Here is a 26892-nt window from a genome sequence, read left to right on the forward strand (position 1 = left end):
GTTTTGAGGACCCTGGGAGATGGCACTTATTGGACAAATAGTACTTACATTTTATCAGTGTCTTTAACTCTCTCCAAAGCTCCTCTAGAAGAATGAAGAAAAGCTGGGTGTGGTGGCATGTGCCTGTTGTCCCAGCTACTTGGGAGGCTGAGGCGGGAGGATCACTTGAGCCCAGGAGTTCTGGGCAGTAGTGTGCTATGCCAATCTGGTGTCTGCACTAACTTTGGCATCGATATGGTGACCTCCCAGGAGTGGAAGATCAGCAGGTTGCCTAAGGAGGAGTGAACCAGCCCTGGTCAGAAACAGAGCAGATCAAAACTCCTGTGCTGATCAGTAGTGGGATCATGCCTGTGAATAGCCTGGGTAATATAGCCACGTCCCATCTCTAAAAAAGAAAAGAATTTTTTGGCCGGGCACGGTGGCCCACGCCTGTAATCCCAGCACTTTGGGAGGCCGAGGTGGGCGGAACACAAGGTCAGGAGTTTGAGACCAGCCTGGCCAATATGGTGAAATTCCATCCCTACTAAAAATACAAAAGATAGCTGGGTGTGGTGGCGTGCGCCTGTAGTCCCAGCTACTCGGGAGGCTGAGGCAGAAGAATCGCTTGAACCCAGGAGGCGGAGGTTGCAGTGAGCTGAGATCATGCCACTGCATTCCAGCCTGGGCAACAGAGCAAGACTCCATCTCAAAAAAAAAAAAAAAAGAAAGAAAAGAAAAGAATTTTAATTTATTAAAAAAAAAGAAGAATGAAGATAAGCTCTCAGAAATGACTTCCCCAGGGATGTGGAATGGTGGAATGGTGATGAGAAACCACTGTTGACAAGGTCCCAGGAGACCCCCACATTGTAATTCTCATGGTCATTTCCAGTCTTCACCTTCCTTGGTGATCTCTCTTCCTGAAACATTCTCTGCCCAGGGCCTCTGGGACACCCCCTTTCATAGTTCTGCTTCTAAGGAACTGGTCCCTCCTCCTCAACCTCTTCTATTGGATCTTCTTTATCTTCCTGGCTTCTGAGCACCAGAGGGTCCAAGAGCTTCATTCTCAGGCTCTTTTTGTCTAGATTTGCAGTCAGGTACCGGGGGGAGTCTCATCCAGATTCAGAGCTCGAAATAGCTTTTACGAGTTGATGATATCCAGTTTTGTATCTCAAGCCCTAACCTCTCTCTTCTTCCTTAAATTCTAGAATCATAGATCTACTGTCCATTCTATATCTCCACCTGGATGAATAATCATCATTCCAAACTTGACAGTTCAGAAGTGAGCTTTTACCCGTCTCCCATCCCACCACTGAACTCTACTGTGCTTGCATTCTTGGCCATTTCTGTAAATTACTATGCCACTCTAATAGCTGTCAGGCCAAACTCTTTGGATCAACCTCGTCTGTACTCTTTCTCATACCTGACATCCAATCCATTAGCAAATTTGGTCAGCGTTGCCTTAAAAATATATCTTGACTCTGAAATGTGTCTCTTCACTGCCACCATTACCACCCTAGTCCAGTCTACTCTCATTTCTGACCTGGACTATAATCATGATCTTTTAATTGGTCTTTGTGCTTTCACCTTTGTGGTCGCCTCCAGTCTCTTCCCACAGAGCAGCCAGAGTTATCCCTCTGAAGTGTGAGTAAAGTCTCATTACTCATCAGCTCAAAACCCTCTGTATTAGTTTGGGCTCTCCAGAGAGACACAGCAATAGGATACATATAGACGTAGACACATGAGAGGGGACTTACGAGGAGAATTGGTTCATGTTATTATAGAGGCTAAGTTACACTACAGATGGTCTGCAAACTGGAGGCCCTGGGATGCCAGCAGTGTGACTCAGTCCAACTCTGAAAGCCTTAGAACTAGGGAAGACAATGGTGTAATTGTCAGTCCAAGGCTGAAGGCCTGAGAACCTGGAATGGCTGCTGATGTACATGCTGGAATATCCTAAGACCAGACAGTCTGGGATTCTGATGTCCAAAGGCAGGAGGAGAAGGGTGTATCCAGCTCCAGGAGAGAGAATGAGAGACAAATTCCCTTTTCCTAGGACTGTGTTCTATCTGGGCCCTCGGCTAGTTGGATGGTGCCCACCCACATTGAGGGCAGATCTTCCCGACTTAGTCCACTGAGACTCACATGCCAATCTGCTCTAGAAACATCCTCAAAGACACACCCCAAAATAATGTTTTGCCACTTCTCTAGGTATTCCTTAATCCAGTCAAGTCTACACGCTAAATTAACCTTCACATCCTCTGATAAAAGTCTGACACATGTTACTTCATGGATGACACCTTGAAGACATTAACCTTCAAAACTAAGTGAAATTAGCCAGACATCAAAGGATAAATAGTATATGAGTCCACTTAAATGAAATACCTAGAATAGTCAAACTTATAGAGGCAGAAAGTAACATAGTATTTACCAGGGGCTGCCTGGAGGGGAGAATGGGAGTTACTGTTGAATTGGTACAAAGCTTCCTTCTAGGATGACGAAAAAGTTCTGGAGATGGATAGTGGTTACAGTTGCATAATAATGTGCTTAATGGCACTAAACTGAACACTGTATACTTAAAATAATTAAAATGGTAAATTTGGCCAGGCACGGTGGCTCACGCCTGTAATCCCAGCACTTTGGGAGGCCGAGGTGGGTGGATCACAAGGTCAAGAGATTGAGAGCATCCGGGCCAACATGGTGAAACCCCGTTTCTACCAAAAATACAAAAATTAGCTGGGTGTGGTGGCACGTACCTATAGTCCCAGCTACTCAGGAGGCTGAGGTAGGAGAATGGCTTGAACCCGGGAGGCGGAGGTTGCAGTGAGCCGCCGAGATCATGCCACTGCACTCCAGCCTGGTGACAGAGTGAGACTCTGTCACAAAAAATTTTAAAAAATAGATAAATTTAAAGTTACATATATATTATCAAAATTTAAAAACAAACAAAAAAATCTCTAATGGCTTTCCATCTTACTCAGGGTCAAATCCAAAGTCCTCACAAAGGCCTTTTAGACCCTGCATCCTTGGACCTCTGCCACCCCTCAACCTCCTCTTCCACCACTCTCTGCTCCTACCATACCACTCTGCTGCAGCCACACTGACCTTGCGATTCCCCAAACAAGTCAAAGACACTCCCGCTCAAACATGCCTAGCACTGTCCTGCCTTAGGCCTTTTCATTGGCTGTTCTTTCTGCCTGAAGTATTCTTCCCCCAGAAGTTTGCATGCTTATCTCTTTTACTTTATTTAGTTCTCTACTCAAAAGTCACTGTTAGAGCAGTCATTCCATAGCTAACATAGCACCTCATACCATCTCCATTGTCCACAATCCCTTACCCAGCTTTATGCTTTAAAGCACTTATCACAGACTGACTCTTTTTTCCATTCATTCAGTTATTGTCACATTCTCCCCATTAGAATGTAAGCTCTCTGAGAACAAGGATGTTGTTTGCTCCACTGATAGATCCTAGTTTCCTGGAACCATACCTAGCATACAGTAGGCACTCAATAAGTATTTTTCTTGAATGAATAAATGAATGAATGACTATTCTCAGCAAATGCCAAAAGATAGTATCTGTATTAGTCTGTTCTTGTGTTATTATAAATACCTGAGGCTGGGCAATTTATGAAGAAAAGAGGGTTAGTTCTGCAGGATGTACAGGAGGTATGGTGCCACCATCTGCTCAGCTTCCAGTGAGGCCTCAAGGAGCTTTTACTCATGGCAGAAGGCAAAGAAGGAGCAGGCACATCACATAGTGAAAGAGGGAGCAAGAGAGGTGGCAGGGGATAGGAGATGCCAAGCTCTTTAAACAATCAGTTCTCATGTCAACTACCAGAGAGAGAACTCACTCATTATCATGGGGATGGCACCAAACCATCCATGAGGGATCAGCCCCCATGATCCAATACCTCCTACCAGACCCCACTTTCAACACTGGGGATTACATTTCAACATAAGATCTGGAAGGGACAAGCATCCAGGCCATATCAGTAACCCAAAAGACTATTTAGATAACTGCCTAATTTCTGGATAAGTAAAAATAATTCCTTGGAAGGGGCATGCTGAACCCAGTTGCTTGTGTATTTTGTTTTGTTTTTTGTTTGTTTGTTTTTTACTAATTCTGAAAAACATGTTCATTACAAAAACACAGCTAATACCAAAAAGTAAAGAAAAAAAATAAAGGACACTCAATTCCACAATTACTACTATAGATATTAGAAGGTTTTATTCAAGTTTTTTAATGTATATTCATTCTTCTTAGCCTGGGGGCTCATAAAAGCAGAGCCGGAGGCAAGGATTACAGCACCGATACTTTATTTTGGAAGCAAGCACAGGGTTGAAAGGAGAAGAGAAAAGGCCAGGCGAGACAAGGAAAGATGCAAACATGATCGTGGGATGTTGATTTTCAACCGTATTTCAGAACTGGGAAGAAAAGGATGGGAACAAGGGAAATCAAAATGCCACAAAACTCACTGCTTTTATTGAAATTCAGCTATTTTTCTGGAATCGACATTCTCTGGTCAATGCTGACAACTGTGCTAGCTTTCTTCTTGTTGCTTTTATGGTGGAGAGAATTTTTGGAGATCTTTACTCTTCCATTTTTCTCTGACATAACTCACACAGTTTTATGCATTTTTTTTTTTATTACACATGAGCATTTTCCATATCCTTAAGTATTCTCCAAAAAGATAGAGGTTAATGGATGTATATTATCGATATTTATTTAATCATTCTTCTATATTGAACTTTTAGATTATCTTCTAGTTTTCTCCTTATAGATAATACCTTGATACACATTCTTTGACCATATCTTGGATTACTTTCTTGTGCTAAATTGAGAGCAATGGAACTACTTATTGAATTAAAGACTATGAACATTTTTAAGCTGTCTGAGTTAGGGAGTAATAGAAAGTTAGGTTGATTACAGAGGAGATCTACCAAAAAAACAACAAAAAAGTAAACTGCAAGTAATAGAAAAACTAACAACTAGGATTTATTACTTACATAACCAAGAAGTATGAAGGAAGATAGGGAGATGTAATCAAGAAATTAGACTCTTTTTATTTTTTTGCTCCAACTTCCTCAGAATGTTGACTTTTCATCCAGGTGCTTATTTGCCTCATGGCAGCAAATGTCTCCCAGCATCACACTGTCACTCAAAATTCAGGAAGTCAGGGGTATATGAAGCCAGGACAGTGAGAGAGGCTCTTCACATACCACTCTTTAGGAAAGAAAATCTTTACCAGAAACCCCCCACAGCAGAATTCTCCTTAGGGCTTATTTCCAAGTACTGAGTCTTGTGGTCATCATTAACTGTTGGGTAGGCTAGGGAAACAAGTATCTGGTCTTTTCCACATTCGATAGTGAAATTAGACAAGATTTGATATAGGTGTTGAATTGCAACTGTATTAGATAGCAAAAGCCACAACAGTGCTGTGTAACAAACCATCCCAGAACTTAGGTGTAAAAAACAATGAGCATTTATTTCACGTTCACAGTTTGGATTAACTGAAGCCTGTCTGATCTATGCTGGGTTTGGCTAGCCCTGAATGTGGGAGGGCTCAGGTCTGTTCTATGTGTGATCATTATTGGTTTTTTTTTTTTAATTTACTTTTTAAATGTTTACAATTTAATAAATATCTTCATTGCAGACATGTATGGCTGTTTGGTAGTATTCAGAAACATCACAGTAATGGCGGTTTTTTCAATTGGTGTGTAGTCCTCAATAATTATGTATAAAATTGCTGTCAAATCAGTAAGACTGCATTTATGCATGCATCATTTTCAGGATTGTTAGTAACCTGGGCATACTTTCCCCAAATAACTTTGCTTCCTTGCATCACAAGGCCCAATTCGCTCATATTTACCTCAATGACAGTACCTTTGGTAATAACACCCGAAGTTGTATACAGTGGGGACAAGGGGTTCTTCTTCACACCAAGTATTGGTAGGCAAAATGTGGCTTTCAGTTCAGGATGTGTTTCATGGGCTTTCTTGAAACGCAAGCCCATTGGACTGATGAATCTTTCATATTTAGGTGGTTTTCTTGTAAACCCATCTCCAACAAAGCAGACTTTAGTAACCATCCTCTTTCATACCGCCTTCTTTCTCTTTCCTGTTCGAATAACTTGTAATACTTCTGTTTCTCCCTGGGCATGTACTTTAGGCAGAGGGACTTCCCATCTTCCCGCCTTCTCTTTTCGTTTCTGTTTAATCCTATTGGAAAGTACTTTAGCTCGAGATTGTCCCTCTCTGTCCAGCAGATAGGCAGGTACTGCTTCCTGTGGAGTCTTTTCATCATTCTTTTGTTTGGTGTTTCTCTTTTCACGCATCTTTTTTTTTTTTTTTTTAGACGGAGTCTCGCTCTGTCGCCCAGGCTGGAGTGCAGTGGCGCAATCTCGGCTCACTGCAAGCTCTGCCTCCCGGGTTCACGCCATTCTCCTGCCTCAGCCTCTCCGAGTAGCTGGGACTACAGGCGCCCGCCACCACGCCTGGCTAATTTTTTGTATTTGTAGTAGAGACGGGGTTTCACCGTGGTCTCGATCTCCTGACCTCGTGATCCGCCCGCCTCGGCCTCCCAAAGTGCTGGGATTACAACTTGATAGTCTTTTTCATTTGTATTTTCTCAGCATGGCGCTGTTTATGGTAAAGCTTAGCCTTCAGACCAATCATTTTCTTTGCCTTCTTTGAACATTCATGAGCCTCTCCACTTTCCTTCTTTCCCCTTTTCTCATGGTAATCCCTTTCTCATGGTAATCCAAACAGTATCCATAGTGTTTATGGTGTAATTCAATACATTCATTTTGTGACATGGTGACGGCCACAGAGCTGCCAGGAGCAGCCCCTGGGGTGCGAAAACGCTCTCAATTTTCGGGTCTCAGAGACCCACGAGCCCACGCCGCGCAGGCCAGGACAGGAAAGCATTATTGGTTTTGTTTTTACTTTTTATTTTAAAACAAAATATAAATAAAGAAAACAGCTGGGTGTGGTGGCTCACACCTGTAATCCTAGCTACTTGGGAGGCTGAGGCAGGAGAATCCCTTGAACCCCGGAGGTGGAGGTTGCAGTGAGCCCAGATAGCACCACTGCACTCCAGCCTGGGTGACAGAACAAGACTCTTGTCTCAAAAAGAAAAAGAAAGAAAAGAAAAAAGAAAAAAAAAGAGAGAGAGACAGTGTCTCCCTCTGTTGCCCAGGCTGGAGTGCAGGAACACAATCAAAGCTCACTATAACCTCAAACTCATAGGTTCATGTGATCCTCTCTCCTCGGCCTCCCAAGTACCTGGGACTACAGGTGCACACGACTATATCCAGTTATTTTTATTTTTTTATAGAGATGGGGTCTTCCTATGCTGCCCAGGCTGGTCTCGAACTCTGAGCTCAAGCAATCTTCCCACCTCAGCCTTCCAAAGAATTAAGATTACAGGTGTGAGCCACCACATCTGGCCTCCCTCATCTGCGAGTGGTTACCCAGTAGTATAGTTTATATAGGAAACTATATAGTTTATATAGGAAAGTCAGGATAATGCCGATTCCTTTCCTTTATTTATCTATTTTTTGAAATAATGAATTAATTGTTATCCTTCAAAGGAGACCGATTTTTTTATTACTATGAATTCACAAATGTAAATATATTCGACGTGTTTCAGTTCATCACAATTCTTGTCCTTATTGAAGCTAAAATTGTGTGATTTGTGGCCACTAGGAATCTCTTCAAGTTGACTCCTGAGTCCTTTTGAAATGACCCTAGTAGTTGATAGAGCCCTTGCTATCTGGTATCATAAAATGTTCTAGGTTAAGTTTGTACTTTTTTTTTGGTTTGTTTTTTGTTTTTGGGGTTTTAAATTTTATTTTATTATTATTATTTTTTGAGACGGAGTCTTGCTGTGTCTCCCAGGCTGGAGTGCAGTGGCGCTATCTTGGCTCACTGCAAGCTCTGCCTCCCCGGTTCATGCCATTCTCCTGCCTCAGCCTCCCAGGTAGCTGGGACCACAGGCGCCTGCCACCATGCCTGGCTAATTTTTTTGTATTTTTTTTAGTAGAGATGGGGTTTCACCATGTTAGCTAGGATGGTCTTGATCTCCTGACCTCATGATCCACCCGCCTTGGCCTCCCAAAGTGCTGGGATTACAGACGTGTGTGTGGTTTTTTTTTGTTTTTTTTTTTTGAGACAGAGTCTCACTCTGTCACCCAGGCTGGAGTGCAATGGCATGATCTCGGCTCACTGCAGCCTCTGCCTCCTGGGTTCAAGCGATTCTTCTGCCTCGACCTCCTGGGTAGCTGGGACTACAGGTGCGCACCACCACACCCAGTTAATTTTCGTATTTTTAGTAGAGACGGGGTTTCACCATGTTGGCAAGGCTGGTCTCGAACTCCTGACTTAAGTGATCCTCCTGCCTTGGCCTCCCAAAATGCTGGGATTATAAGCGTGAGCCACTGTGCCCAGCCTAGTTTGTACCTTTTTTTGCCACAGATTTGGAATCAGTCATTTATCCAAGAAGCTGTGGTTTTCTTTTAGTGAAAAGTGTAATTTCTTTATCACAAGCTGGGCTCTAGGGATGCCCTATGTTACTTGGTAGACTGGTCAGTATTTGGGGGCTATTTTAGTAAACAGAACTAGAGAATATATTTTGAAGGTAAAAACATTTCATGACTTTCAGTGATATTTCTAATTCACATTCAAGTCTACAGTGCTATGCCTTAACTTTTTTTTGTTTGTATTTCTTATAGAGACAGTGTCTCGCTATGTTGCCCTGGCTGGTCTTGAACTCCTGAGCTCAAACAATCCTCTCACCTCAGCCTCCCAAAGTGCTAGAATTACAGGCATGAGCCACCATGCCTGGGCCCTTAACTTCTTTTATATTATCTCTGCAACTCCTTCGTCCACACCAAGAATCCTGGTTTTGGTTCTTAGAATAGGAGAAGTGATGGAATATTCCATAACTGCTCATTTACTTTATCCTACATTATATACAGAAGAGTTTCAAAATAACAATACTTACAATAACCATTACAAATTATGACTACTGACTTTTTTTTAACTTTTTCATACCTTATTCCCACTCTTGCCTCATTTTTTAAAGTTATACTCGATCTACATTGTCAAGGCACATAATCATCACATACTATTCTCTCCCTTTTTACTCTTATTTAGTCTTCATCTAAAGTACCCATATATTTAATACTTACCATCAGTCCTTATACCAGAGACTGTCTAGTCACTTTGGTTATCCAAAGCTTATTCTGTAACAGGTTCCTCAGGAAGTACGCATAGGAACAATATTCCCTGCATGTTTTTGCATGTTCATAACAGTTTGTCTGTGCCCTTTATACTTAACAGTTATATTCTTAAGTATAAAGAATCTTCAGATCTTAAGATCTCACTCTGTTGCCCAGGCTGGAGTGCAGTGGCATGATCTTGGCTCACTGCAACCTCTGCCTCCCAGGTTCAAGCAATTCTCCTGCCTCAGCCTCCCAAGTAGCTGAGATTACAGCTACTTTATAGTAGTACTTTACAGAAATTACCACACTCAGCTAATTTTCATATCTTTAGGAGAGATGGGGTTTCACCATGTTGGCCAGGTGGATCTCAAACTCTTGACCTCAGAAGATTCACCTGCCTTGGCTTCCCAAAGTGCTAGGATTACAGGCGTGAGCCACCGCCCCCGGCCCATAGTCTCTTTTAATACGTACCTTCAAATCTACTTTATTTAAAATTTTATTCTTGAATTACAACACTTAATATTTGATTTTCTTGCTTTGGTTTTCTTATTCAGACACTTTTGTTATCCATATGTTGGTTCTTTCCCTATATTCATTCAATAGCTGTATTGTTCCTCAATCTTTCTCTCTTTCTTAGCTTCTTTTTGATTTTTTAAATATTTTCCTTACTTTTACCTTCTACTTCTCTTAAGGCATTGTCTCCTATGTTTATTTACTGGGTGCCTTATAGTTGAGTCTTCATTTATTTTATTTTTATATTTTTCTCGAGTTCTGTCACTTCACTTCTGAGTTTTCCTAATTCTGATTATGTTGTTCTTTCATGTTTTGTATCATTTTCTTAACGTCTTCTAGCTTATTTTGAAATAGTGCATTATAGTTTTATTTTTCTTTTTAAAGCAAATCTTTCTGATCTGCTTTCATTACCTGTAGGGATATTATTTTGGTCTATTCTCATTTTCCTTACAATAAGTTTGCATGAGGTTTGACTGCAATACTTTATTGTTGCTTATTTTTATATGGGTTTAGGTTTCTTGAGCTTTTAGATTGAGGCTTTGTTCAGAATAACTGTTCCAATTTTACAAAATTACCTATTCTGTTGTGTTTCATGCAGTGCAAAAAAAAAAAAAAAAAAAAAAAAGCAGCTTGCTTTGTAAGATTTCCTGGAGATTCCCATCACTTTTGTCTACCTTCTTTCCTTCATCTCTGTAATGCCTATTCTGTTCAATTTTAATTCTAGTCCTAGTAGTATCTTTAGGGAACGAACCTGTCCTAAAAGAGATTCCTACTTGGTGGATTTTGAGAGTTCACAGGAGCTGGACTGCTCCATACCTTTCAGACCTCACTGAAGGGCTCCCCACTGCTCTCACCAGCAAATTGGAGTAGGCAAAACAGTTTCAGCTACTCTTCCAAAATTGGCCTGCTGAGCCTTCCAGTGAATACCTGTAGTATGTTTTAGGGGTTTCCTGTTCTCAGGTTTGTTAAATGCCTCATTACTCTCCTCTGCTTTCTCCTGCCCAGATGAGGATGGCACGCAGGTCTTGTGACTATCAATTATTTATTCTCGCCTGCTTCTATTTTCAGGGTTCAAAGGGATACCTTCTCATTTGGTTTTGTTGGAAATGTCTGCAGATTTTTGGTTTTGCTATCAGCTTGTTCTGGCTATTTTTATGTGCGAATTAGGAAGGTTTCAAGAGCAATTCTGCCACCACCATTGCAACTTCCCAAACCCACGTGTTCACTCTAGAGCCCATGTTGAAGGGGCAGGACTACACAGGGGAAGCTCTTTTTGTGGTGAAGGGAGAAATGCAACAGAACAAACTTGACACCAGAGGATGTTTAAACCTCTGCTTGCAGCACACATTTGTTAACTTTCCACTGGCCAAAAACAGCCACAAGGCCAGCCACCACATCAGTATGCAAGCAAATAGACTCTTCTTCTAGTGGGAGGAGCTACAAAATCATGCAAACAGCACGGATACAGGCAGCAACAAGGAATTGAGAATAATGATTCAGTACTCCACACCAACCAGCTGCATCTTCCCCAAAGCCATTTTCTAAATCTTGCTAAATTATTTTCCAGAAATGGTTTGTTAATTAGACTTCCACCCATAGATAAGAGAGTAGCCTTCATTACTGGACATTCTTTAAATTGCTAATTTAAACTGTCAATTTAATAAGTAAAAAATATCTTAGTGTCATTTAATGTTTAAATTGCACCTCTTTTTTGTGTGTGAGCTTTAATACTTTTACATTCGTGTATTAGTTATTTGTCTTTCTTCCTTAATGACTTGACTGCTTATGTCTTTTATTCATTTCATTGTGGCAGATGGCGTTTTTCCTTTTGATTTACAAGACCTCATTTCATATTAAAGATTTTCATCTTTATTGTTCCTATTTCTTACACATATTTATTCCAGTTTGTCATTTCTCTCTTGTATCATTTGTCTAATTCTGCATAACAAATCCCCTTAAAACTTAGTGTTCTAAACAACAACAAAAAAGTTACTATTGCTTACAAGTCAATGGAGCAGCAGGCCGTATCTGATAACTTGGACCAGGCTTGGCTGATCTCAGCTGGGTTCATTCCCTCGCGTGGGTCAGCTAGTGCCATGGCTGGGGAAGGGTTGGTCTAAGATGGTCTCACTCACATGCTGGCTGTTGGCTTGCTGTCCACTGGTGCAATGGGGATTAGTGGACCCTGTTACTACCATACCTTTTGATTGAATTTGTGTTGTTTTTGGTATACATTTAAAATTTTGATATATTCAAATTTGTCATCTTTTTCCTATGTGATTTCTTCATCATTTTTATGTTTGTAAAGTTCTTTCCCAATCCCCAAGGTCTGATAAACATGTACTTAAGTTTTCTTTTACAATTTCATTCTTTTATCTTTCATTTCATTCTTTTATCTTTTATACCTCTCTTTTATCCATCAGAAATTGAGGGATGTGAAGCATAAGAGAGAAAAAGTGGTATCTTTTCCTCACCCATTGCTAGGTTCATGGCTGACACTCTCATAACAAAAAAACATTAACAAGAGAGAAGCATAATTTTTTTTTTCTTTTTTTTTTGAGATAGGGTCTCACTCTGTCACCCAGGCTTAAGTGCAGTGACGAGATCATGGCTTACTGCAGCCTCCACCTACTGGGCTCAAGCAATCTTCCCACCTCAGCCTCCCAAGTAGCTGGGACTACAGGTATGTGCCACCACATCCAGCAAATTTTTGTTTTTGTTTTTGAGACAAGATCTTGCTCTGTTGCCCAGGCTGAAGTGCAGTGGTATAATCTTGGCTCACTGCAACCTCCACCTCCTGGGATCAAGTGATTTTCCTGCTTCAGCCTCCCAAGTAGCTGGGATTACAGGCACAAGCCACCACGCCCAGCTACTTTTTTTGTATTTTTAGTAGAGACAGGGTTTCAACATGCCGGCCAGGCTGGTCTCAAACTCCTGACCTCAAGTGATCCACCCACCTTGGCCTCCCAAAGTGCTGGGATTACAGCACGTGAGCCACCATGCCTGGCCAAATTTTTGTAATTTTTTTTTTTTAATAGAGACAGGGTTTTGCCATTTTGTCCAGGGTGGTCTTGAACTCCTGGGCTCAAGCGATCCTCCCACCTCAGCCTCCTAAAGTGATGGGATTACAGGCATGAGCCACTATACACAGCCAGCAGAACATATTTATTTAATATAAATGTTATGTAACACGGGAGCCTTCAAAAATAAGAACCTGAAGAATTAGGAATATTTGTGTATTTGTATAGACAGTCATGCAGAAGTATGATTGGAGGGCAATCTAATGGTAAAAAACTGGGGAGGGCCAGGCACAGTGGCTCACACCTGTAATCCCAGCACTCTGGGAGGCCGAGGCGGGTGGATTACCTGAGGTCAGGTGTTCAAGACCAGCCTGGCCAACATGGTGAAACCCCGTCTCTACTAATAATACAAAAATTAGCCGGGCATAGTGGTGCATGCCTGTAATCCCAGCTACTTCGGAGCTTGAGGCAGGAGAATTGCTTGAACCCAGGAGGCGGAGGTTGCAGTGAGCCGAGATTGCGCCATTGCACTCCAGCCTGGGCGACAAGGAGAAACTCCATCCAAAATAACCGCCCCCACCCAAAAAAAAAAACTGGGGAGAATGTAGCGTGATCCATTTGTTCAGATTCTTCTTGGCACCCCACTGTGACATTTCTTCCCTCTGGGTACAGGGCAAGACACCTGCCACATGGAGGTCTTCGGGGAGAAGGGAGGGAGAAAGTCAAAGAGTGACTTTTCTCGGTTTTATGGCCTGCTTCAGGGAAAAAGAGTTGAGGGGAGTTTTAGTTTCTATGGCCTTGCTTCAGGAGAAGCAAGGGGCTGGGGGAAGGTCAGAGAGACCTTGCTACTGTGATTTTTTTCAATTTCCTTCAGCTTAAAAAATACGCAATATGCCAAGGTGTCATATTTTGGGGTATTGTCTTTTGAGCCCCATCACAAATAGGAATTTAAATGGCTGTTTTTTCACATGTAGTTAACCAATTATCCAAGCACTGTTTATGGAATGCTTTGCCTTTTCTCATGAATTAGAGATATCACCTTCATCACAGAGTGAATTATGATTCATCCTTGGTCTGTTCTGGACTCCTGCCTTTGTCCCATGGATGTGTCTATCTATGGGTTCTTGTACTGCCTAAATCTATAGTCATGGGGTGGCAGGAACTCAGGGTTGAGGTGAGATTATCACCATTATGACTACAATTTAAGTTCATTTGTATAGCCCTTCTGAAGCCCAGAGCTCAAGCTGAGTGCTGAAAGTTCAGGAGGCAGGCCAGGCGAGGTGGCTCACGCCTATAATCCCAGAACTGTGGGAGGCCGAGGCGGGCAGATCACCTGAGCTAAGAGTCCCAGACTAGCCTGGGCAACACGACGAAACCCCATCTCCACCAAAAATACAAAAAAAAAAGGCTCAGCGTGGTTGCATGCACCTGTGGTCCCAGCTACTCAGAAGGCTGAGGTGGGAGGATCACTTGAGCCTGGGAGGCGGAGGTTGCAGTGAGCTGAGATCACACCACTGCACTCCTGCCTGGGTGACAGAGTGAGACCTCATCTCAAAAAGAAGGAAGGAAGGAAGGAAGGAAGGAAGAAAGGAAGGAAGGAAGGAAGGCAGGCAGGCAGGCAGGCAGGCATAGTCGAGGTAGAGGTGGAGAGTGGGGGTGAGGAGGGGTGTCAGAGGTTGGGAGTCGGTATTGATCCAGACGTCTCAGGGGGCAGAAGTCTCTGAGCAGAGGAAGGGCATTTAAGATGAATATTCTAACCTAATACTTGTGTGGGAGCAGAAGAACGAACTACAATCACAAATTTGATGAAGAGAAACTCTTGGCTTTCCCCACCATTATCTGAGGTACCCAAGACACTTCTGCGAGACTGAAGTCCCAGAGAACCATGTGATCATCCCACACGCATAGGAACTAACTGTGCAGTGTGAAAAGGCAGGCTTGTAGTCTTTCACCCGTGCCAGAATACATATTTATTGATTCGCCTTCGAGTAACAGGTTTAGTAAAGATTGCTAATTCTCTGGGAAGATAAACATGAAATACTTTTCTTACCCCAATAAAATCAATCAATTATGCTCTGTGGAACCTCTCTTTCCCACTGGGTAGCAGGCTCCATTAGCTACATATATCCCGGTCTGATTCTATAACTTTTCATTTTAGTTATCACAACAGTTTCTCTCCAGTTATTAAGATTCAACTCTGTTCAATGTAAAATTTCATTCTTATATTGGATTCAAAGCTTTCCTCCTCTCCTCTAGTGCAGACTAGACTCATGGCTTTAAAAGATTTGGGAGTGGCGAGGTGGAGACATGGTCTACTTCTCTCCCACCCGATCCTTGCCTGTGCTTTCCCCTGTAGCTTCGGGGGAAAAGGAAGAAAAGAGAAAGTTGAATATGTTCTTTTGTGATTGCCTATGGCAGAATTGTTGGTCTCCATGGCTTAGCAAGTGGCCGCCAAGACCTGCCCTGGCACTGAATGCCAAGTAGCTCCCAGGGGTCCCTTGGGACATGTGGCCTTCTTCTTCCACCTGACCCCAGCTGATGGCCGCGTGCAGCATCTCTCCAATGCCTGCTTCTCTTTGCCCAACACGTGACCATCCTCTGCCAAGTCCCCAGCTCCAAAACCTGAGCCTGCGGGCAGATTGATACATTCTTTGTACCTTTTACATTACGTTTTAGATCAGTGCACCACTGATACATTCTTTGTACCTTTTACATTACGTTTTAGATCAATGTACCATTGATACATTCTTTGTACCTTCTAGCAACCAGGAGCTTGAAAGAATAATTCTGCTCATACCTCACATCATCCCATTACCTTTCCATTTTATAGAAACTTCCTTCTGACCCCAGTGCCAGCTTCCTAGAGATCTCAGAGCTGTCGATGGCCCCTGACTCCACATACTAGTGTGGGCTCTTGATGACCCAAATGTCCCCAACATAGAGGTCATATTATGTGTACTTCGGCCAGTTGAGTTATGAAGCATTTGCCTCACCCTAAGATCTTAAGATTCAATCGAGATGTGAAGTCACTTCTCTGAGACCCACCAAATCAGCACCATGTTCAATTTAGAATGTAAAATGTCAGAATCTATGACCAGGTTTTTTTCCGTTGGGCTAGGATTGCTTAGGCTTCCAGGAAAACAGGAGCTAAGAACCTGGGCTTTGGGGTCAGATGGCTCTGTCTGAGGCCTGGTTGAACCACTTCCTAGCTGGGTAAACGTTGTTGTTGTTGTTGTGAGAGAGAGAGTCTCACTCTGTTGCCCAGGCTGGAGTGTAGTGGCTCGATCTCAGCTCACTGCAACCACTGCCTCCCAGGTTCAAGCGATTCTCCTGCCTCAGCCTCCCGAATAGCTGGGATTATAGCTACGCACAACCATACCCAGCTAATTTTTGTATTTTTAGTAGAGACAGGGTTTCACCATGTTGCCTAGGCTGATCTCGAACTCCTGGCCTCAAGTCATCTGCCTGCCTCAGCCTCTCAAAGTGCTGGGATTACAGGTGTGAGCCACCATGCCCAGTCCACCTAGCTGGGTAATTTTGAACAACTTTCTTAGCCCCTCATAGTTTCAGTTTCCTCAACTGTAAAATACGGATAATAATAATAGCATCTACTTTACAGAATCGTTTTATTGCCTAGATGAGATTCTACAAGGGAAGCCCCAGTGCCTGGTGTCTAAGGAGTTCTCATGAATGGTAGTTATTGTTGTTCTAAAAAAGAGAGCAGCCTCAGGCCACTGATAATTCAAATCTGTCCACATGTCGCTGCCTCGCAGATGGTTGGATTGTGTGTCGTTGGGGTTAATTCCCAAGCAACGTACGCAGTGTGCTGTGTTGCCTCCACCTCTGTGGGGACTGTCCCACTCAGGGGCTGGGACGGCACGGGGGCAGATGTGAGAAGAAGCTTCTACAGCTACTGTGTGTGCATAATCACATTAATTTGCAAAAAATTAAAAATAAAATAGAAAATAAATTGGCTGGGTGCAGTGGCTCACACCTATAATCCCAATGCTTGGGAGGCTGGGGCCAAAAAGTCACTTGATCCAAGGAGTTCAAGACCAGCCTGGGAAACATGGTGAGACTCTGTCTCTACCAAAAAAAAAAAAAAATTAGCCAAGTGTGGTGGTGTGCACCTGTAGTCCTAGTTACTGAGGAGGCTGAGGTGGGAGGCTGCAGTGAGTTATGATCGTGCCACTGCACTCCTGCCTGGGCAACAGAGCAAGACCCTGTCTCAAAAATAATAATAATAAGGCTGAGCACAGTGGCTCACGCCTGTAATCTCAGCACTTTGGGAGGCTGAGGGGGGTGGATCACCTGAGGTCAGGAGTTCGAGACAAGCCTGGCCAACATGATAAAACCCTGTCTCTACTAAAAATACAAAAATGAGCAAGGTGAGGTGGTGTGCTCCTGTAGTCCCAGCTACTGGGGAGGCTAAGGCAGGAGAATCGCTTGAACCCAGGAGGCAGAGGTTGCAGTGAGCTGAGTTTGTGCCACTGCACTCCACCCAGCCTGGGCAACAGAGTGAGACTCCCTCTCAAAAAAATAAATAAATAAGGCAGGGTGCAGTGGCTCACGCCTGTAATCCCAGCACTCTGGGAGGCCGAGGCGGGTGGATCACAAGGTCAGGAGATCGAGACGATCCTGGCTAACACGGTGAAACCCCGTTCTACTAAAAATACAAAAAATTAGCTGGGCATGGTGGCGGGCGCCTGTAGTCCCAGCTACTCAGGAGGCTGAGGCAGGAGAATGGTGTGAACCCGGGAGGCGAAGCTTGCAGTGAGTTGAGATTGTGCCACTGCACTCCAGCCTGGGCGACAGAGCAAGACTCCATCTCAAAAAACTAAATAAATAAATAAATAAGAATAATAAAGAAAAAAAGAAAAGAACAAGTGAACTTTTTTTTTTTTAATGTTTTCCAGCTGCAGAGGCCATGTACTAGAAAACTCTTGAAATATTATTCAGTGTTTCTCAATACTTAAGCTGACTGCCTTCTGACAAATTGCCAGGTAGTGGTCAGAATTTAATTCACACCAAAAGAGAACACAAAGATTATGAGACAATTGACCCTATAAAAATGCATTCGTGGCATGCTCTTTATTCACTTTGCATCTGCTCTCAACCCACCCTCCGGGGCTCTTATGTCACACTGATTTCCAGATAAATGGCCCAATTAGAAACCTACTGGCTAAGGTTGTACTAAAGGCAATGACCCTGCACACCAGAAGCTCGTCCTTCTTAACATCACCCTTAAGCCAAAGCACAGTGGCGTGTGCATTCTCATTCCTGGACAAACTCTGCCCCCTGGCGCTGACTCACACACTTGCGCACCGGCGAGGAGGGTCTCCTTTGTTAGGTTTCCTCATGGGACAGGGATAGAAAAGCCTGTCACCCCCACCTGCCATCTCCCCGAACCCCTAACTGCCATCAGTCTGCTCCACACAGATAATCCATCAAAAGGCTCCGAGTTTGTTTCTGCCCCGCGTATTTGAAATGAGTCTACCACATCAATCTCATTCTGTGTTAAAAAGTGTTTCTCAGCAGATGGGTAGGGATAAAATCTCCACGAGAGAAAGCGAAGGAGATGCCTGATCCGTCCAGGGCTTCCCGGGTCAGTGGTGCTTCAGCCAGAAGCCAGGCAGCAGGTCTTGGGCAGGTGGCTGGACCCCTTCTGTGCCACGGTGTCTTTGTCTGTGAGATGAGGGGGGGCAGTCCCCACCATACAGTGTTTACAGAGTAGAGGGAGAATTTAGGTGGTGACTGTGCTGTAGTAAAAAGAACAGTGGGTGTGGAAATAGGGGATTTGGGTCTAAACTCTGGCTCCAGGCTGGATGCAGTGGCCCACACTATAATCCCAGCACTTTGGGAGGCTGAGGCAGGAGGATCGCTTGGGCCAGGTGTTTGAGACCAGCCTGGACAACAACATAGTGAGACCTCATCTCTACAAAAAATACAAAATTAGGTGGGCGTGGTGGTGCCTGCCTGTAGTCCCAGCAACTCAGGAGGCTGAGGTGGGAGGATCACTTGAGCCTGGGAGGCAGAAGTTGTGGTGAGCCATGATCACGCCACTGCCCTTCAGCCTGGGTGACAGACTCCATCTCAAAATAAATACATAAATAAGTACAATAAATAAATAGATAAATAAATAAATAAATTTCAGCTCTAGCTGTGGAAACTTGGACTAGAAATTCACCGTTCTCACCATTCTCTAGAAATTCACCATTCCCTTGAGCTTCCTATCTTATAAAATGGGAATGACAGCCTTGCCCTGCTAGTCATTTTCTCGAGAAGAGACACTCCAACTGCAGCGGGTGTGGCGCGGCCTTTCCCTCCAGGCTCCAAGAGGCCCTGCCTCCCAGTCGGAAGGAGAGTTGTTCGAGACGCAGATTCCTAGGCTTTACCCCAGGAGGTTGAGTCAGAATCCTGCCTCAGAGGCATGGCAGGAGAAACAAAAGAATGAACCCCCAAAGGTGTCCGTGTCCCGGTTCCCAGAACCTGCAAATATGTGACCTTGCATGGGAAAAAGGGCCTAACAGATGCAACTAAGTTAAGAATCTTAAGATGGGGGGATTATCCTCGATCACCCCGGTGGTCCCACTGGATCACGGGGGTCCTAATAAAGGGAAGAGGGAGGCGGGAGAGGCAGAGATGTGTTGAGGAAGAAGGGATTGGAGGGAAGCACCACGCGCTGAGGATGAAGGTGGCCTTGAACGCTGGAAAATGCGAGGAAGAGATCCTCCCCCAGAGCCTCCAGGAGGAGCTCAGACCTGCCGACACCTCACTCCCAGCCCTGCAAGACCCACTGTAGGACTTCTGACCTCTAAAGCTGTAGATGATTAATCTGTGTTGTTTGAAGCCACTAACTTCGTAATTATTTGTTTCAGCAGCCCTGGGAAGCCAATATGGCGCCATGAAGGGGCTCCTAGATCTGCATTTTTGAGTGACTCCTGGTAGAATTGTTAGGCATGCTAAATTTTGAGGGCTAGAGGTGTAGTAGGAAGAGACTGAGGAACAGGAGGTCTGTATTTCTAGCCCTGGCGTCATGAGCTATGTGACTTTGGCAACGTCACTCCCTCGTTCACTGGGCCTCAGTTTCACCGCCTGTGAGCTGAGGCAATTGGCTACAGGGGGCAGAAGGGAAGCGATCTCTGGCTGCAGTACTCTGAGAAGCTGAGAGAAAACAGTGAAGCTCTTTGAAGACAGTGAAGTCTGGCCAGTGTAGGTCTTAGGACTGGGATTTCCTAGAAGAAAGAGACACTGGTAATTCTTTTAACAGCTCATTTTTATACCTCTCTTCCTGTGTGCCAGGTCTTGGTCTAAACCCTTCCCTTCCATGAACTCCTGTCTGTGGGGTTATCTTGGCATAGCAATCAGTCTTCTATGTGATGAATAATTAACTGCTCTGAGATGATTTCAAATCAAGAGTCAGATCAATAAGCTACTAAGGGGGGGGATGGGTGGGTGGGCACCATCTTCAGCTAATGAAGGGGGCGATTCCCTGTCTCCGCTATGAAAAGAAAAATGTCACAAACATTACATGCCGCCTGAGGGGTATGGATAGAAGGGGGAAGGGGCTGCGGTTGCCAGGCAACCAGCTCATCGCTAATCATGTGCATAAAAGCCTTGGGTCTCTGTTACGAGCACAGCTAGTGGGCCACCCTCCTTCTCCCCGCCCGCTGCTTGACAGCTGGCCCTTGGGTTCTGGTTCCAGACACTTAGACCCTGAAACAGGCCCAGGTCCCCCTCAGTATCCCAGGGTCAATTCTGTTGCTAGAAAGCAAACTGGGAGAGCAAAGACTCTTTGTGTCCACTCCAGATGACAAAGGTCTGGCACCCATATTCCAGGACACTCTTTCCTACACCGTGGCCTTTTGAATAAGCTGTCACCCCAGAGGCTTACTTAGATTTGAGGAAAATCCCTTCCTGACCCCTCCATTCAAGGGAGGCTCTTGCTGTTTGCCGTGTGGATACTGAGCAAACACGTGGGTCCCCAGGCTGGCTTTTGATGTGCTCTGTAAACACTCCTCTCTGGATACAGCCAACTGTCCAATTATGCAGGAGTCAACCCACTTCCCCTGGGATTTGTTGTCTTAAAGAACGAGGACCCACTGTGACTAGAGAGTTAACATAGCACATGTCACACAGAGAAAGTGCACCCCGGTGGAAGCCGGGGTTCCCTGGGGGCCCAGCCGTCTTTCCAAACAGAAGCGCAGAAGGCTGTTTGATCTGTGGCCACTTCTGGAACATATAGGCTCAGGAACAGCCAATATTAGAAGAGATGTTTGCATCTGTTTCCTTCCAAGACACACAGGCTCTCTAAGAGAAAGGAGGATGGCTTTTGTGCCACGGGGACAAGCGCTATGTTTGGGATGTGGTACTAGAATTGTCAAAGGGCTGCCTTGTCCCAGAAAGTTATTTCAGAGAGAAGTCATTACACCCATTGGCTAAAAAGAGACAGGCGTCACTGAGAATGCTGGATGTCCAAACCCATTTATCTTCTACAGTTCACATCACCCCCAGCAGGCCCAGGCAGGCTGCACTGTGCCCGAGAATGGTTGATGCAGGGACACATTCCAGCACCGGCCTCAGTCCCTTTCCCTCTCCCTGCTTCAGCCGCACTGGCTTCCTCACTCTTCCTCAATCATACCTATGCCAGCTCTTTGCACGTGCTGTGTCCTGGATACTTGCACCCCCGATATCTGGATGACACGAGGCTTTCCCTGGCCACCATCCCATGTAAATAATAGATACGCCACCCCCATTTACCCTTTCCATGTGCCATTTTTAATTTTCTTCAAGTACTGCACCTCTTTTTCTTTCTGTGTATCTGACTGTCCGTCCATCTATTTTCCTTGTTTATTGCCTGTTTCTTTCTCTAGGGTGTAAGTTCCAGGAGGGCAGGACACTTGTCTGCTTTATTAACTGCTGGACCCCTGGCACCTGCCACTGTGCTCGGCACAAGGCCAGCCCTCAACTAGCATTTGCTGAGTTGATTAGGATTCCTGTGATCCAGTCTGTACCAGGAAGACACTGGGCTCTTTCTTACATCTTCACACCCAGAGCCTCTCTCTGGAGGCAGTGGATGTCATGAGTTTCCGATAGATCCTTACAGATACTTCATGCTTATTCAGAAAAACACACACACAGCTACCTTCTTCCCATCTTTTTTTTTTTTTTTGTGAGGCAGAGTCTTGCTCTGTCACCTAGCCTGGAGGGCAGTGCCACAATCTCAGCTCACTGCAGCCTCTGCCTCCTGGGTTAAAGTGATTCTCCTGTCTCAGCCTCCCAAGCAGCTGGGATTACAGGCACCTGCCACCACGCCTGGCTAATTTTTGTATTTTTAGTACACACGGGGTTTCACCATGTTGGCCAGGCTGGTCTTGAACTCCTGACCTCAGGAGATCTGCCTGCCTCGGCCTCCCAAAGTGCTGGGATTACAGGCATCAGCCACTGTGCCCGGCCCCACCTGTACTTTTTAAAGCGTAGAGTACTTTATATATCTTCTATATATTGCTGTTTTCACTTTGTATATCTTGAAGATTATTTCATGTCCGTTTAAACAAAGCTCCCCCATTCTTCTCTATGGCTAATATTCCAATATATGGATAACCAGTAATTTATTTACTTGGCCACTCTAGATGGACATGTAGGCTATCTCCCATCTTTTGTTATTACAGAGTGTTGGAAACAATCTTGTAGGTATGTCATGTCATTCATATGTGACCATACCCATAAAATACATTCTAAGAAGTTAAATTGCTGCATCAAAGGGTATATGCACTTACAATATGAATAGAAATTGCCAAATTGCTCTCCACAGAAATTGTATCTCTACCACTACCAGTGACTTTTAAATTTTATTTTTGAGACAGGGTCTCGCTCTGTCACCCAGGCTGGAGTGCAGCAGTGTGATTATAGCTCACTGCAGCCTCAAACTCCTGGGCACAAGGGATCCTCCTACCTCAACCTCCCGAGTAGCTGGGACTACAGGTGTGCACCCCAAAGCCTGGCTAATTTTTTTGATTTTTTTTTTTTCGTAGAGAGGGGGTTTCACTATGTTGCCCAGGCTGGTCTTGAACTCCTGGGCTCAAGCAATCCTCCTGCCTCAGCCTCCCAAAGCGTTGGGATTACAGGCGTGAGCCACCGTGCCAAGCCCCACCAACAATTTATGAGAGACTTTGTTTCCACACATCCTTATCAAACTTTCTTTTATCTTTGCCAGTTGAAAAGTGATATTGTGGCTGGACATGGTGGCTCATGCCTGTAATCCCAGCACTCTGGGAGGCCGAGGCAGGCGGATCACCTGAGGTCAGGAGTTCAAGACCAGCCTGGCCAACATGGTGAAACTCCATCTCTACTAAAAATACAACAAATGAGCCGGGTGTGGTGACAGGCACCTGTAATCCCAGGTACTCGGGAGGCTGAGGCAGGAGAATTGCTTGAACCCAGGAGGCAGAGGTTGTAGTGAACTGAGACCGTGCCACTGTACTCCAGCCTGGGTGACACAGCAAGACTTTGTCTCAAAAAAAAGAAAAGTGATATTGCAGAGTAATTTTATTTTTCATTTTCTTATTCAAAGATTTAATATTTTTACCTATGTCTAGGAGGCATTTCTATTTCCTTTCTTATGAACTACCTACTTTTCTATTAGATTTTGGGTTTAAAAAATCAATTTATAGGAGTGCTGATACATTAGGAAAATTATTTTTTGGCTATGAGTTACAAATATTTTCCCTATGTGTCATTTGTCCTTGCATAAAAATCATTAGATGTTTTCTGCCTTGTAGTTGTTTTTAGTCTAATGCATTCATCTGTGTATGTATGCATGTGGAACTGCCACTTTTAAATTTGCTTTTTAAATACTTTTTCATATGTCATTATCCTTTTAGCTGTATTATTGGAAAGTGCATTTTTTTATTAGTTACATTTAAATTGGTGCTTCCTGGATGGGGTTTGAGTATACACTCTGAACTCTTGATGAATTGAGGGGCTACCTTATTCCTTGAGGACTCTTGTGAGATTTGGGAGGCACCCAACCTGTGATTACCCTCATCCATTTGATGCTGGCTCTTAAAAATCTCAGTTGCACAGAGTGACATGTTTTTGACTCTTTTTCAGGATTCTGGAACGTACCACCTGTTTTAGTCTTTAATCATCTCTCCACTCATTACAGGTGCAGAAGGTTGAAGCAGCTGGAAACATCTGTTCCCAGAGAAAAGGAGCCCCTCTCTCCTGTCACTCTCCATGACAGGAACCCATCATGCACCCAGTATCAACCTCAACGAGCCTGTCCTCCCACACTCAGCTTTTCACATCCTCCATCCTCAGTGTCCCCACCTGTCTCCCTCTCTACCTGCTTGCCATGATTCCTCCGCTCTCAGCCCCTGTTCTAGGGAGGCTGGCTACCTACATCTCTTCACTGTAGCCTGCGTATGGGAGCTATTGGAATACATGGAATAGTGAGGCCTGAATAATGAGGTGCTCTTTTAAAGACAATGAATGCAAAATTGCAGGCCAGGCACAGTGGTGCATGCTTGTAATCTCAGCACTTCGGGAGCCCTACGCGGGAGGATCCCTTGAACCAGGAGTTGGAAAACAGCCTGGGCAACATAGCAAGACCGTCTCTACAAAATAAATAAATAAATAAATAAAGCAGGCACGGTGGTGCACGCCTAGCTACTTGGGAGGCTGAGGTGGGAGCATGTCCTAGCTACTTGGGAGACTGAGGTGGGAGGGTCATTTGAGCCCAGGAGCTTGAGGTTGCAGTGAGCTATAATTGCACCACTACATCTAGCCTGTGTGACACAGTGAGACCTCAATTCTTAAAAAAAAATTACGAATACAAAATTAAATATGAAAACGAATAGAATTAGAAAATACATTACAACAGGCCAGGTGTGGTGGCTCACGCCTGTAATCCCAGCACTTTGGGAGGCTGAGGCAGGTGGATCACGAGGTCAGGAGATCGAGACCATCCTGGCTAACACAGTAAAACCCCATCTCTACTAAAAATACAAAAAAATTAACCGAGCATGGTGGCAGGTACCTGTAGTCCCAACTACTCGGGAGGCTGAGGCAGGAGAATGGTGTGAACCCAGGAGGCGGAGCTTGCAGTGAACCGAGATTGTGCCACTGCACTCCAGCCTGGGCGACAGAGCAAGACTCTGTCTCAAAAAAAAAAAAAAAAAAAAAAAAATTACAACAAATCACAAAGCTTAAAAGCCTGCAAATGCCAGAAAAATACAAAATATAGAAAAATAACATGAGTTTGTGTTAATGAATTATCTGACACACTTCTATAGACTTTTTTCATTCCTTTTTGGCTGCATGCTCTTTGACTGTCTCTTCATGTGACAAGAAGTTTGAAATACCGTTATCCATAAAGGGAATAGAAAGAGATTTCAGGCTGTTTTCTAGCATGGTTGATAGTTTAGAAAAGTTTATTTTAGCTGCACAATCTGTTATTGGTAATGTCTTGCTAAGACATAGTCCAATACATTAGGATATATGAATCACGCAATTTCACACAAAAACATACTCACTGTTTGCTTTAATTCTGTGGGTTTATTATCAGGTTCCATAGAAATCCTAATAAATTTAAATTTGTACAATTTCCATCAAAAAATGAAAAAAAAAGTATAACGTGTCTAGATAGCTTTATCTGGTATATTCCACACAGGAAAGAATTTCCATTCTGACCAGAAATAAAGAATCCAACTGTCCATTTTACAAGTCGGATGATTGTAAGAATTTTTCAACGGACTGGCCTTTGGCCCCGTTCATTTCCAACTTGTTCCTTGTCCATTCCCCATGTGTTTCCGGTGGCCAGCACTGTGGGGCACATTCATACTCTGATATGACCTCTTGCCCTGCACCTTCTTGTTATGAGGCTGGATGGGTCAGTGCAGAAAGAGCAGAGTTTTTCTCTTTTTTTGAGACCGAGTTTCACTCTGTCGCCCAGGCTGGAGTGCAGTGGCACAATCTCAGTTCACTACAACCTCCACCTCCTGAGTTCAAGCAATTCTCCTGCCTCAGCCTCCCAAGTACCTGGGATTACAGGTGCCTGTCACCACAACCGGCTCATTTTTTGTATTTTTAGTAGAGATGGGGTTTCACCATGTTGGCCAGGCTGGTCTCGAACTCCTGACCTCAGGTGATCCACCTGCCTTGGCCTCCCAAAGCACTGGGATTACAGGCGTGAGCCACTGTGTCTAGCCGAGAAAGAGCTTTTCTAAAAACCTTATCTATACCCCACCAACTAGCAAACTGAACAAAATGACTATAAATATATCCTATTTAACACAAATTAAACATGTCCTCGACTTGATTTCTTCATAGCTGTTTTTTTAAATGCGCATGTTCACTTCAGGGCTAGGTATGGGGAAAATTTAATAGAGTCTTCTCTATTGAAATGGAAGGAGGCTGATGTGGTCTTAATATTTTGTTTTATTTTATTGTATTTTATATTTGGGGAGTGGGGTATCACTATGTTTCCCAGGCTGTTCTCAAACTCCTGGGCTCAAGCATTCCTTCCACCTCAGCCTCCTGAGTATCTTGGACCAGAGGTACACACCACTGTACCTGGCTAGGTGTGGTCCTAATAATTGCAACTAATGTATCTTCTAAAAATTTTGCAAAGCGTATGAACACGACTCCCATCTAGGGCCTTAGAGGGACTCATGTAAGGTAGTGGCCTTGAAGCTCAAGCTTCATTAGCTTCAAGATAACTCATCTCTGCTTCCGTTGTCTCCGCACTCCCATGCTGTCCAGGCTTCATTCAAAATAGCTGCTGTATATGTCAAGATGATTTTGATCTGCAGGGACAGAAACCCAACTGAACCAAAACAATTGGAGGATATACTGACCCCTAAACTGCTGGCCTCGGGAACAATTGGAACCAATGATAAAAATGCCACCAGAACTATTTCCTTCTTGCTACACCTCAGTTTCCATCTCCACAAGTGCAGACGAAAACTTCAACCTTACAGGAGGCTGGACTTCTGCCAGTCCCTGACTCAAATTGCACTGCTTTGCCACTCCAGGGAAACCCCTCCAAGGGTCACATTGGCCAATGTGGGTCATGTGAGCACTCTCATGGGGTGCTCTGAGGGACAGTGCCCACTAGGTCTTCAAGGTTGGAGTGGGGAAGAAGGAAGATGTGCTGAG

The 26892-nt window shown here is 44.1% G+C and overlaps 1 pseudogene; it reads right to left on the reverse strand.

The window, feature by feature from the left end:
* Positions 1-5725: 5725 nt before the first annotated feature.
* On the reverse strand, positions 5726-6790 carry LOC116479692 (ribosome biogenesis protein NSA2 homolog; annotated as a pseudogene).
* Positions 6791-26892: the final 20102 nt, after the last annotated feature.

This window comes from Hylobates moloch, unplaced genomic scaffold (assembly GCF_009828535.3).
Source record: "Hylobates moloch isolate HMO894 unplaced genomic scaffold, HMol_V3 SCAFFOLD_12, whole genome shotgun sequence".
Lineage (NCBI taxonomy): Eukaryota > Metazoa > Chordata > Mammalia > Primates > Hylobatidae > Hylobates > Hylobates moloch.